This window comes from Dendrobium catenatum, unplaced genomic scaffold, assembly GCF_001605985.2.
Source record: "Dendrobium catenatum unplaced genomic scaffold, ASM160598v2 fragScaff_scaffold_1586, whole genome shotgun sequence".
Classification (NCBI taxonomy): Eukaryota; Viridiplantae; Streptophyta; class Magnoliopsida; order Asparagales; family Orchidaceae; genus Dendrobium; species Dendrobium catenatum.
In genome coordinates this window covers 456,222-470,446 of record NW_021320048.1, presented here as the reverse complement: position 1 = coordinate 470,446, position 14,225 = coordinate 456,222, and the positions used below count along the sequence as shown (strand labels likewise).

At 38.0% G+C, this 14,225-nt stretch overlaps 1 protein-coding gene across 1 annotated transcript in view; it reads right to left on the bottom strand.

The window, feature by feature from the left end:
• Nucleotides 1-552: 552 nt before the first annotated feature.
• Nucleotides 553-14,225, bottom strand: part of LOC110112645 — a 99,550-nt gene continuing 85,877 nt past the window's right edge. Inside the window, exon 9 of the transcript XR_003703053.1 lies at nt 553-713. The gene's annotated coding sequence lies outside the window, so the exon portion shown is untranslated. The remainder of the gene's footprint in view (nt 714-14,225) is intronic.

The following is a 14,225-nucleotide window of genomic DNA, read 5'->3' as shown; positions in this document are numbered from 1 at the left end:
TTATTGATTTCAACTTACATCTACTGATTTGTGCAAACTAAATTTAACAAACATTACTTTCAGCATGCCTCATTAATATACCTGAATTCAACAATTATGCGGCAATACCACTCGATGTCAGATGTCAGTCCCTTTTCACTATGAGACAATTCCAGAATTATAGCAAAAATACATTCATTTCCCAACTGATTTCATCATTTCCAGTAAACTACAACTTATTCTAGCAAACTATAACCTTCAATAACTTTAATATTCTTTATATCTTATCGTAATGTTGCTGATTGCTTTCTCTATAGCAGACGATAACAACAGCTCTTCCGTCTCCAAGCTCACATTATATTGTTCCCTCGATTACCAGAACAAGTTCACGGAGAAGAGGAAAAAAAGGAAGTGCTAATGCTGAATAATGCTTTTAACTTCAATTATATACTATTATAATTTGTTTGCACTTCCACTACTGAATTTTTCCAATTCATTCTAAGGCGTGGGATCTCATCTGACTTCTACATGTTAAGGTAAGTGGGCTACAGTGGAAATATGTCAGCAATAGTTAATTTCCATTAAATTTATTAATAGTACTTACAAACTTTAGTGGAAACAGTTAGACTTGATTTAAATTGAAATTCTAGGTATTATACATTCAATATCGGGTGGCGGTATGAGTTAGTCATTGACTATCACTCTTTATCTTCTCCAAGCTTTGAATCCCTCCACTGCAAGCCATCAACAAATCAAATATTTAATTTTGTAATTTCCTTTGAACTACTAAGAATCATGATAATAAGATTTGGACCAATTGGAATTAAGGCATGTTGCCTTATTTTTTATGGTAGCTTCTGTATCAAATCTATTTTTGATGTAAGCAAAGTCATGCTTCTTAAGCTTTGGAAATTTAGACTAAATAATTCTATTTTGTCTAAGTTTCTCCATGCAAAATATTATTTCCCTAAGAATTTGAAGATGGTCTCGAAGGAGATTATAGAAAAGCTAATTTGGATTAGCTCAATAATATTAAAGATGAAACTAAGAATTACAACTTTTGAGAGCTAGGAAAAGGAAATATTTTGTTTGGTATGATAGATAGGTTGGTCCTTTCAAGCTTGGTGATATGCATTTGGTTTGAAACCATAATCTGTCTTTTCTTCAATAATGCAACAATGCATAATGTAATAAACCTTTGCTTTTAAGGTATCTCACTTTTGATGGGGTCGATAATATCACTTCCATATACCTTAATTGTAAATACAATGACACGTTTTTTGAAAGAAAATGGATGAATGGTCACTCTTTTAAAGACAAATTAAAAAGTATAAAAAGCCTAATCTATTTAATTTCATTTCGAATAAAAATAACCCTATATACCTGTCTATTTTCATATGAAGAATCTTCAATGGCTTCATCTCAATGGATGAAGTTAGCCAAGATAGAAAGATCCATTTTCCTCAAATTCTTCCAAGGATATTTTGAATGCTCTTCCTACCTCATATGTCATTTTATTTAGATGTCCAGAAATATGACTACATACAACAGTATCAAAGTGGATTAAATATATATTATTAACTTGAGATGAACCTCTTGATAGATTTGAAGCTAACAAACTCTGACTATTTCAAGGGTTTGAAGAACTTGGCTAATCACATAGTTTTACCTTAAATAGAAAGAGGAACCATAAATTGATGGTGATCACATGGTATAATTCTCTGGCAGGTTACTTTAATCTTGGGATTGATGAATGTTCCAAAGGTTTGTCAAAAGTGAGTGTTTGTGGGCGCATGCTTGAAGATGTTAAAAGGGATGCCATTTTTTTGTTTTATAAATTGGAGGGCAATATTTCTTCCACTAAAGTGAAATTTATGGGTTTTTGTTTAGGCTTAAAGTATTGTATTTCAAATATTATTGCCAACAATTTTATAAAGGAGGATGTGAACATCATTATTCAACATATTTCTCATAGAAATCCTTGCAAGTTGGTCACAAAATGCAATTATAAAACTATGCATAACTAATATGAAGTTAATCAAGAATTGTTTATTTAATCTTGGATTTAAATGTAAATATATCATCATTTTTCAGGGGTTTTATCCCATAGACATTTTAAGGGGTATTTTGAAGTTTCGCAAGTTTCATTACCCTTATTTGAAAGCTTGATTTTTCAATCTTGTTGAGCTTGTTTTCTTTTTATTACCTTATGGTGGTGTTGTTTTACACTTTTCCTTGTCATCTATATTAATATGATTAGATATTTTTATTATATACTTAGCTAGTTACTCTGGAGATAGCTAGTTTCCTTTTAGTTAATTATTGGTGGTGTTTATGGTCAAACTATTCATTTGGTGGTAGCATTAAATAGCTTCGGTTAGTGCTTTTTCAAATGTTTTTGGTGTGATTCATTTATTTCAAATGATGGTTTTAAATATTTTGTTATCTTATAATGTGTTCTGATCTCATTGGTTCTGAAATGCGTACTTCATAATCTTCACTTATGTGATTACGAAGAGTACATATATTGTATCACAATGCCCAACAAATCAAACGATATGCAAAATGAATAATTAATCAAGTATTTTCTTAGAATTTTGAGTTTTTGATGGGAATTTGAGTGGAATTTTAAAATATTGGAGTTAACCCCACCGGTTCAGATTTTCTGTCAACACGGCCATCATTGGGGTAAATGGGGTCATTCATGTTTTTGTATTTCGTGAAAATTTAATAACATTTGAAAAGGCAGGATCCCCTCCAGTTGAGATAAACATTCAACACGACCATCAATAGGGAGTATGGGGTCATTTGCATTTGTGAATTGAACCTTGTCGACTATGTCGAGCTGTTGACAAAGGATTGGGTTCCTCATAGGATTTATGCTGTTATGAATGAATTTTCTTTATTATCGGCCTTAAGGGGCTTATTTGAATGTATAAAATAAATATCTCGGTTGATACTGCAACCGTATATTTTTTTGATGGTTCGAGCGGTGTCAACTCTTATTTTCCCGCATACAGAAGGATCTAGCTCGAACTTGGGTTTATGTGTTGACCCATGTAGCATCCCTAGACGCCACATATACCTATAACACGCTCGCTAGGGCCCATGCAGGTGTATGGTTGCAAGTGCATTCACTAGTGATCATGTTATAGTGCAAGTGTAGGGATATTTTGGAATATTTGACGGGTCTTCTATGGTAGTTCACAGAAGCTTGTGTTTGTCGTAGTTTTTATGAATTTTCTTGTAAGTGACACATTGAGTGCACAAAGGGTCTTTTAGCAGTTCCTCGTAAACATTTGTATTTGTTGCAGTTCGGTAACATTTTTACTATCACTGCTTGCAAGTAGATTAACGTGCTCATTTGTGAACTGATGTTGGTTGATTTGCTTATGAATGTTGGCATCCAACATATGTGATTGCTGATAAATCACCGTATTCACTGCACATTTTTTTATGCATTGTGGGCTTTCATTCTTACTTGTAAGTAACATATCACATGCATATAGGATTTTTTTCGTCATTTGCATGGGCTCTAGTGTGTCTGCTTGTAGATTGGTATTGACTGTGGGGTATACTTGTTAAAGCCATTGCATATCTACTATCATTGGGCTGTAGACAATATATTACACGCATCACATATGCATTTACCTGTCCTGTTCGTAGAGAGATTATTGCATAAATAAAAGTTTTCCATAATAACTCGTAAGGACTCGTATGTGTTTCAAATGTGGTGCTTTGTGTATTTTTGTAAGAGACTTTGTTGCATTGATTGCATATAACCTTATACTGATTACTTATGCAAGTTGCATTCAATGTTAATTTCCCCACATATGTTGTCGATAACTTATTACACCCATTATATGTTGATTGTAAGTGTTCGTAGGAAGTTACTGTGCTTGCACCAAATTTCCCATCCCTACTAGTGGTTATTTACATTTTGTTATGGCCTTCTATCTTTGCTTGTATGCAGATCATTGTTCATTAGAGATCGGTATTCTTTCTTACAGGACTGATATAAATATTACACATATAGGGGCATTACTTGTAGGTGTTATATTTGCTATAGATCTTTGGTCCTTTAGCTACGACCAAGTTATATATTTCCATTAGTTTCGTTGTTTGCGGAATTCGAATGCAGGTGAGCTGTATTATTTCATCATCTTCCTGATGAATTAGCGTGTTCCTTAGGAGCATTTATGATGAATTAACATACACATTGTATTCCTTATGGCCACTTACATTATGGATAAACCACCTCATTGAAAATTCTATGGTTCATGCTTGTGAGTCACATTTGCTAGATGATCCTTTCCACATGTAAATGAAACATACACATCTTCCACAAGTTAACCAGCATTAGTGGGCATGCTTAATGTTCTGTCCACATCTTCCTAGCATTTATTTCATGGTCTCTCTCTCTCTCTCTCTCTCTCTCCCCATAGAACCAAAGAAAAAAATGCATACCTCATATTGTAGCTCTCCTCTCTCACTTTTCCTCTCACTATCTCATATCTCACCTCGTCTCTCTCTCTCTCACTCTCTCTCTCACACACACACACACAAAGGTAACAAATAAAAAATGCATATCTCACTTTTTATCTTTCTCTCTCTTCTCTCTCTCTCCCTCTATCTCTTCCCTCTCTCTCTCTCATTCTAGCTTTCTCCCACTCTCCCTCTCCCATTCTCTCTCTCTCTCTCTCTCTCTCTCTCTCTCTCTCTCTCTCTCTCTCTCTCTCTCTCTCTCATGCACACACCATAGTATCAAATAAAAAATGCATAAATCAATTTTCTAGCTCTCATACTCTCTCACTTTTCCTCCATTGTCCTCACTCCATCCTCTCTCTCTCCTGAACCATAGTAATAATAACATCATAATTCTCACTTTGCAGCTCTCCTCCTCTCTCTCTTTCTCTCACTGTCATCTCACATCTCTCTCTCTACCTCCCTCTCTCCCTGCTCTCTCTAGTTTTTCTCCTCTCTACTCACTTTCCTAGCTTCTCCTCCGTCTCTCTCGTCTGTCTCTCTCACTTTCTAGTCTCTCTATCGTTCTCTCCCCACAACCACACAACATAGCATAATAAAAACAAATTCATATCTCCATTTGTAACTCCATCTCTCTCTCACCACTCTTTCCTAGCATGCTCTCACTTGCTCTCATCTCTCTCTCTCTCTTCTCGTCCTCTCTCTCTCTCTCTCTCATCTCTCTCTCTCTCTCTCTATATATATATATATTTATAATATAATTATATATATATATATTATATAATATAGTATCAGCTAAAATGACCCTGTCCCATGCTGAAATAAGAGCATCACATGACTAAACACTGCGATGACTACAGGCTTCGAGTCTTGATGAAATTGGAACTGTCAAAGTTATTTCTCGATTTAGGAATAAGATTCAAACAATTAAGAAGGTCAAATAGGCCTGAATAGAAATTAAACCCAACTGATTTGGGCAAGGTTTAGGTTCAAAATCAAACTTGACTCAAATCGAATTGGGTAGATTTGGGCTTGATTCGGTCCAACCACATTAATTTAATAAAATTACACCAGAATCGACTTCGTTTTAACTCAAATTAGGCTCAATCAGAGCTAATTGACTAAATAAAACATGCTCGAGAAGAAAGCGAGCAAAAATGAGGTCAACAACTTTCCCTGTGGAAATAAACACATTAAGTTGCAAAACCATATTGACTTCTCCAGCATTTCAGATCAAGTCGATATTGTTTTCCACCGTAAAATTTTGCCAAAACAATCTTCAAATCAGATATACACATCAAAACAACATTTCTTGCATTACTAATTCCTATTGGACCAAGGCTTCCCTAGAGACAGACCATATTAATAATACAAACCAAAACCAAAACATACTGTCAAGAAAAATCTCATAGTTCTACTGCAAATTTCACTCATTAGCTTCCCTAAAATGCTTTATGTCATTAAAGGACACATTAGATAGTCAAGAAAAATTAAGAAAGCATCCAAGAAGCCAATACACATTTCTTTAAAGGAAAATTCTGAAAAAAATTATGATAGTCTGCACAAATAGTATTCTAAGTATGTCAAAAAAAAAACATCATCACACTGCTTACCATGCTTTCTTCTGCATCTTGTTCACGAGCTATGTCTCATAAAAACCAAACAGTGCTTCCATCGTCTTCGATCTCTTTTTTTGAAATCAAGCATCTCAAAAATAAGGCTTTCATCACTGCTGGAATCCGCAAAAGAATCCTTTACAAGCAAAATGAATTTGACCGGATCAACAAACATAAATATTCATCCAAGTTAAATAATAAAAATCTTTTGAGAGGAAAGAAAGAACCACAAAACCTGATAATCAAGAACTTTGCTTACTTCACTCACTTCGTATACAACAAAACCATCTTCCATTAGTTCACCATATGAAAATTATAGATGCATGCATCAAAAATGTGTAACCAGCTGAAATCTTTGAGGAAACCAGCTCGATAGTGTTCCCCCAAACAGGGGTCTTTCATAGTAATCATCCCCAGGAATTTTATCAATAGAACTAGATATTTATCCAACCTAAATCTGCTCTTTATTAAGAACAAGAACAATTTCAAGCTAAAATCACAATGCAGCTACTGTAAAATTGAAAATTAACCTATGTCACAAAGTAATAAAGAAAAGTTTTTATGTTAACAGATCATCAATGCACCGAACTTGCAATCATAGAAAGATCTCAAAAAATCTACGGAAAATTCATAATAAACAAGCGATCCGAATAAGAAAAAAGAATAACGACAACAACTCTAGACCAACATTTATCTAGGAAGAAAGGTGGAATGGTTAAGTAAAAGCTTGCTACTGCGCCATTAGCGTTTCCAAAAATTCAGAATTGGAACATTGTTAGAGAAACAAGGAAGCAGTTAGGAGAAAAAAGTTATTTTGAAAGAGAGAGAAGGAGAGAGGGAAGAAGACAGAGAACGAGTGGAGATAGGGTGAGAGAAAGGAAGAGATAGAGAGAGTGAGAAAGAGTGCAAGAGAGAGGGAAAGAGAGGGAGAGAGAGTGATAAAGTTAGTTGGTGGGAGAGACAGAGAGATTGAGAGAGATAAAAACTAATAAAATGAATGACAAGGGTGAGATTAAGAGGGAGCCAGGGAGAGAAAAAGATATAAATAGAGAGAGAGGCTGGGAAATAATGATTGGAGAGGGAGAAAGACTGAGGGAGGGAGAGAAGTGAGAGAAAGAGAAAATTTTGATATAGCAATAAAGAGAGATATAAAGAGTTTATGAGAAAGGAAATGTGGGTCCAAAAATTCAGCCCTGGCCTCTGCCCGCACTGATTTGTTTTTTCTTTTGGCGAGGGAGTTTTAATGGAATAAGTTTCATTGTAATTTTGGGAAGGCAGATGAGTTTGTAGATAAGACACTACCAAGAGATTTCGCCCTCATTTTGTGAGGACTTTATGATCTGAGTTCTAGTTTCCTATAGGCGCAAGCCCCTATAGTTAATTACCCCTCCTAGTAATGAGAGAGAACTTTCGATTAAGGCTAGTTGTCAATCATATACGTAGAGTATACGTGTTATCTGGCATATAGTAGCAGCAATGAGCTTAAGGAATTTAAAGGATTGATATTTAAAATTGGAAATTTCACCATCTTCCACTTAAAGCGGATGGTGGGGGAATGGATGATGGACCCTATCAAGATCCCATGGTTCCATCATCCCGCACCATCGTGGTCTATAGTCTACATAGTTAGAGGAGGAAGTCGACCCAACCTGACAGAAGGATCGTTATCGGAAACCATGGGTTGCTTCATCCAAGGATATCTTGTAGACCTGGGGTGAATGTTTAACAAAGGGGACAAATTAGAATCCACCACAGCTAATAGAGAGCTTTGTGCCCTATCGATTATATCATATTGATTCATATCTCAAGGATTTGATGCTAATAAGGAACGTATTGGCTCTAGCCATAACCGGTAATCGTGGTGCCATTTGGTGGCAAAACCACTCGGTTCAGAGAGCTCTGAGTCATAACCGTTTATCCTACGGTGCCATTTGGCAGCAAAACCACTGATTAGAGGACACGTACCACGTCCTTATTAATAGGAGATTGTTTGAGAATGGATTCTAATAATATTTTTTGACTAGACATTTAACTCAATGTGACCTAAAGTATATTTTAATTTGTCGACCCCAATAAACTGTTGCATATGGTGGATAGATTTTGTTTTAAGTTATTAATTGATTGATTTTCATTTTTAAATATTTTGGACTTGGATGATTTTGGAATTGTTGGATATTGGACTTTGTAGGTATTTGGGATAGAGTTTGAAAGTATTTATGAACCCTTTCGGTTGAGATTTGCATTTAACACGGCCATCATCGGGGTGTTTTGGATCATTTCCAATTGATTAAACCTTGTCGACTCTATCAATTTGCCGATAGGGGATTGACTTTCGTAGGATTTGTACCTTTATTAGTGAATTCATATTGTTATAGGCCTTAAAGATCTAATATGAATGTATTAAAATAAATATATCGGTCGTCGCAACCGTATATTGGTTTGGTGGTTCAAACCCTGTCGACTCCTATTTATCAGTATAGAAGGATCGAGTTCGAACTTGAATTCACTTGTCAACCCGCGCAGCATCCCTAGACGTCACGAGTGAACCAATAACACGCTCGCTGGGGCCCATACGGGTGTTTGGAATTATACTTACCCCTTTGTACCTATGTGTAAGAGATGGATGTGAGATAAAAAGAGAGAGAGGGAGTGAGTTATATAAATTTTGAGAGAGATTTAGATGGACTAAAAGAGTATGTGACAGAATGATGTAATACGAGAGGGAGAAAAAGATTGAGTGAGTGTGATAGAGATTGAGTGATATAAAGAAGCAAGGGAGTAAGAGACTAGAGTGTGTGATAGAGAGGGAGGGAGGGTGGTAGTAGAGAGATTTAAAGTGAGAGAGAGAGAGAGAGCTATATTTTAAATGAGTTGAATATAAGAGAGAGATATGAAGAGAGAGTAGGAGAGAAAGAGATACATAAAGTGGATAGAAAGGAGGTGAGAGAAAGAGAGTCAGAGAAGGTGAGAGAGAAAACAAGAGAGAGAGAGAGGGGGAGAAGAGCGAGAGAGATAGAGAGAGTGAAAGAGAAAGAGCGAGAGAGTGTGTGAGAGAGGAGGAAGATAGAGATAGGGGGATAAATAGAACAATAGAGAGAGTGGGATGGATAGGGAAGAGATAGAGAGGCTGATAAGGAGAAGTTGAATGAGAGAGAGAGTGTGCAAGAACAAGAGGAATAAATAGAGGGATAGATTGAGATATATCTTATATAAATTTTTTTAGTGAGAGAAATATTTATTTTAGTGAAGAGAGAGTATTAATGAGATAGAGAGGGAGATGTAGTGGGATAGATCGCGAGTCTAATAAAGAGGGAGAAGGAGATGGAGAGAGAGTGACCTAGAGAGAGAGAGACAGAGAGAGAGAGAGAGAAAGTGAGTGTGGGAATCATGGATAGAGATATAGAGAGGATGGCGATGAAGGGAGAATTGGAGTGATAAAATGCAATAGGGGAGAAAGATAGAGAGAGGGTCAGAGAGTGTGAGAAAAGAAGGTGAGCAAGAGTGAGAGAGAGGCAGGCTAGAGAAATCGAGAGAGATATGTTTAGAGAAACAAAGAGGGAGAGAGAGGGAGTGAGAGAAAGGAAGAGAGGAAGAAAAACAAATATGAGGAGAGAATATAGATTGAAAAAGTAATAGAGAGACAGTAAGTGAAATAGTGAGATAGAGAGGGGGGGGTTAAGGGAGAGAGAGGGAGGGAGAAAGAAAAATAGATGGAAATGAAGAGAGCGGGAAAGAGGGAGGATAAGAGAGAGTGTGTGTGAGAGTTTGAGAGAGATCGTGCAAGAATAGAGGGAAGGAAGGAGAGCAAACATAGAGGAAGAGAAATTTGAGAGAGCTGAGAGAGAGTGATACAGATAGAAAAAGGGAGAAGAAAGGTGAGAGAAAGAGAGATATAGAGTTATAGTGATAGAGAGGAGGAGAGGGAGAGACAATTTTTTTAGAGAGAAAAATTAGGTGAGAGAGGGATGAGGGAGAAAAAAGATCAAGATAGAGAAAGATAGAGGGTGAGAGAGAGAAAGAGCGAATTTAGGAAAGAGAAATATAGAGAGATAGCAAGATCATGCGAGCAAGAGGGGGTAGGAGAGAGAAACAAGAAATAAATTGGGATATATGGGGGAGGGAATGACGGATCGAGTGGGAGAGAGACACAAAGAAAAACTCAGAAAGAGTGTGAGAGAGAATAGAGTGAGTGAGCAGGAGAGGTAGAGTGGGTAAGATAGAGTGAGATATTAAGAGCAAGAGATAAAGAGGGAGCATAAGAGATGTATTAAGAGAGAGAAAGAGAGAGAGAGAGAGAGAGAATGAACAGGGGATAAAGTGGAACATGAAGAGATAAAGATGGCAAGGTAAAGTGGGACAAAGAGAAGCAAGATAGTTAGTGACACATGAAGAGAGAGAGAGAGGGAGAGGGAGAGGGGGGAGAGGGAGAAAGAGAGGGGGGAGAGAGAGAGAGAGATGGAGGGATGAGATGGAGAGAGATAGAGAGAGAGAGAGAGGTAGGAGATGGGAGTGAGAGAGAGTAGAGTGAAACAAAGAGAGAGTGAGTGTAAGAGAGCATGATAAAGGGAAAGAGATTGAAAGAGAGATAAATAAGGGAAGGGAGAGGGATAAAGAGAAAAAAAGGAGAGAGAGTAAGAGAAGGAGAGATAGTGAGAGGGTGAGAGAGAAGAGTAATATATTTAGAGAGAGTGAGTGAGAGTGAAGCAAGAGAGAGGGAGAGAGATAATGAGAAAGAATGTGTGCAACAGGGAGAGTGTAGAGATATGAAATAAGGGAGAGGGAGTGCAAAGCGTTTGAGAGAGATAAAGAGATTAGGGAAGGGAAATGTGTTTTTTATAAAGATAGATACAATAAGAGAAAGACTGAAGAGAGAGTGAGGGAGAGAAGATAGAGAGCGATAGATAGATAGAGAGTGAGAAAGAGAGCAGAAGAATGGAAGAGTGAGTGAACGAGAGAGGGAAAGGGATATATAGAGAAAGAGAGAAAGTGACATAGATGGAGATAGGGAAATAGTGTGAGAGAAGGCAAGAGAGAGAGGGAGAGAGTGAGATAAAGAGAGAGAGATAATAGTAAAGAGAAAAAGAGAGTAAATAAGAGAAGGGGTGAGAGAGTATGAAGAGAGAAAGGATAAGAGAGAGAGAGAGAGAGAGAGAGAGAGAGAGGCAAACAAGCATGAAAGTGGGAGAGCACAAAAGGGAGGGAGAAAAGACATTTTTTTTTCAGGGAGAGGATGAGAGAGAGAATAGGAGATAACGAGATAGAGGAAGTTAGAGGGAGTGACTGAGAGAAGAAAGAGAGTGAGAGCAAGAAATAGTTATATTGAGATGTGTGAGGGTGTGAGATATAGGGAGAGGGAGGGAAAAAAGGAAGTTTTGGGAGGGCAAGTTAGAGAGTATGAGTGAGGGAGAGAGAGGGAGGGAGAGGGAGATATTTTGAGATATATTTTGAAAGAGAGAGTATAGAGAGAAAGGGAGTGAGTGAGAGTGAAATAAAAAGAGTGATAGAGATAGACGATAAGAGAGGGGGACATATATATATATTGAGAGAGAGAGAGAGGGACGAAGAGAACAAGAGATTGAGAGAGATAGAGTGATAGAGAGAGGAAAAGAAAAAGCAAGAGGGAGAGAGGGAGGGGAGAATGAGGGAGGGAGAGATCGTGAGAGAGAGAGAGAGAGGTAGAGAGGGGAAGAGATATATTATTTGTCAAATCTAAAGAGGGAGTGTGTGTGTGAAATAAAGAGAGTGAAAAAGAGATATAGGAGTGAGATAGAGAAAGTAAGGTAGAGTGAGATTAAGAGAGAGCAAGATAGAGGGTGAGAGAGAGGAATAGTGAGAGTGAGCAACAGAGAGGGAGGGAAGGAGAGAGATTTATTTTCAAAGAGCTAGAGAGAGTGAGAGAGAGTGATAGGGAGAGAGAGTGAGAGAGTTGGAGAGTGGGTGAGGGTGGATGATAAAGAATAAATGTTGGAGAGATACAGAGACACAATGAGAGGGAGGGTGAGAGATATACGGAGAGAGAGAGAGAGAGAGAGAGAGAGAGAGAGAGAGAGAGAGAGAGAGAGAGAGAGAGTGTGTGTGTGTGTGAGGGTATATATATCTATATGTCTGTGTGATGTTAGAGATAGTGGGAGAGAGCTAGAGAAAGGGAGAGAGAGAGAGAAAGAGAGAGAGAGAGAGAGAGAAATAGAAAAAAAGTTGAAGATATATATATATATAGAGAAATAGAGAAAGCAAGAGATGGAGAGAGGTAGGGAGGGAGAGAGAAAGCATAAGATTGAGGGATAGATAGAGATATAGAGGTGGAAAGATTGAGAGAGCTTGAGAGATGTATTTTGTAATACCAAGGGTAAAGAGAGTAATAAAGAGGGAGGAGGTAGAGAGGGAGAAGGAGGTAGAGAGGGAGAAGGAGGTAGAGAATAAGAGCGGGAGAATGATTGAAGGTGAGAGAGAGGGAGAGAAATAGATAAAGAGAGATGTAGAGGTGGAGAGAGTGAGAAGAAGGTAGAGAGGGAGAGGGAGAGATAGAACGTCAGAGGGATAGTGATTAATGCACATGAGAGAGAAGGAGAGAGAGTGAAAGGGACTGAGAGTGTGAGTGAGCGAGTAGGAGAAAAAGCTGGAGAGCTAGAGCTAGAGAGAAATAGAAAGAGAAGCATATAGAGAGATCTAGAGCAAGGCAGAGACTCAAAAAAATTGAGATAGAAAGATAGAGAGATGAAGAGATAGATTTTTATATAGATAGAGTGGGTGAGAGAGAGAGAGAGAGAGGGAAGGTTGGAGAAATAGAGTGAATTGAGAGAGAGAGAGAGAGAGAGAGAGAGAGATAGAGAGAGAGAGAGAGAATGAGAGGGTTAGAATGAGAAAGAGGGAGGAGGATATGGAGAATATGTGAGATTTGGAAGAGACAATAAAAGAGAGAAAAAGGGAGAGATAAATTGAGTTATAGAGGTAGAGTGAGAGAGAAAAGCGAGAGAAAGTTTGAGAGTGAGGAAGTGAAATAGAGAAAGAAATATATTTTTGTAAAGAGAGAGAGGAGGAGGTGAGAGAGGGAGATAGATGGAGAGCGAAGTGATGGTCTGATGTAGACAAAGGGGGTCAAATCAAACCCAAAAAAATTTGGTTTTGACTTCCCTTGAGCTTGTTAGCTCATTAAGTTTTGAGCTAAGTTTTAGCTCATTATGAGCTGGTTTTTTAGTTCATTTATTGAACTAAGAGTTATATTATTATGAGCTATGTTTTAATTCACTTATTAATTTATTAGTAGCTCATTAATTTTTGTCTCTTCTCCTTCCCCTTGTTTATTTGTTTCCCGTGGATGGCTCTTGGTTTTCCGTGCTTGGCTCCTTAGCTTCCTCGGTTGGCTGTTGTGTGGCCTTTCCCGTGATTTGGTGCCTCGGTTCCGTGCGGGCCTCTTGGGTTTCTGCGGTTGCCTCTTCGGTTCCCTGGCTGGGCGGTTTCCCGTGGCCATTTGGGGGCTTTTCCGTGGCTTTGGTGCTTCAATTCCTGGAATGGCTGTTGTCTTTTCATTAATTTTTGTCTCTTCTCCTTCCCCTTGTCTATTCATTTCCCGTGGATGGCTTTTGGTTTCCCCTGCTTGGCTCTTTGGCTTCCTCGGTTGGCTGCTGTGTGGCCTTTCCTGTGCTTTGGTGCCTTGGTTCCGTGCGGGCCTTTTGGGTTTCCGCGGCTGCCTCTTCGGTTCCCTGGCTGGGCAGTTTCCCGTGGCTGTTTGGGGGCTTTTCTGTGGCTTTGGTGCTTCGTTTCCTGGAATGGCTGTTGTCTTTTCATATTCCCTATTTAAATAAGCTTTTAAATTAATGATGGGCTGTTTGTTTTCCCCTCTCATGTCTATAAATAGTAGATGTTTTGGGTTGCTTGAGTAAGGTTATGTGATTAACTTTTGGAAATGTAAACCTGCGGGTTTCTTCTTGGAAAAGCTTGCGAGCTTGTTCCATCTCTTCTTCTTCTATCTCTTGGGAAATCTTGCGAGCTCTTTCCACCCTTCTTCTCAGCTTCTCACCTCTTTTGTCTCTCCGCAAGTACCACCTCACCAGTATCCTTCTTCTAATGGATGAAAGCTTCTTTAGGTGTTTGTTTTTAAGTCTTAAATTTTTCAAACGTTTGTAAGCGTCAAAGTTTGAAAGAGTC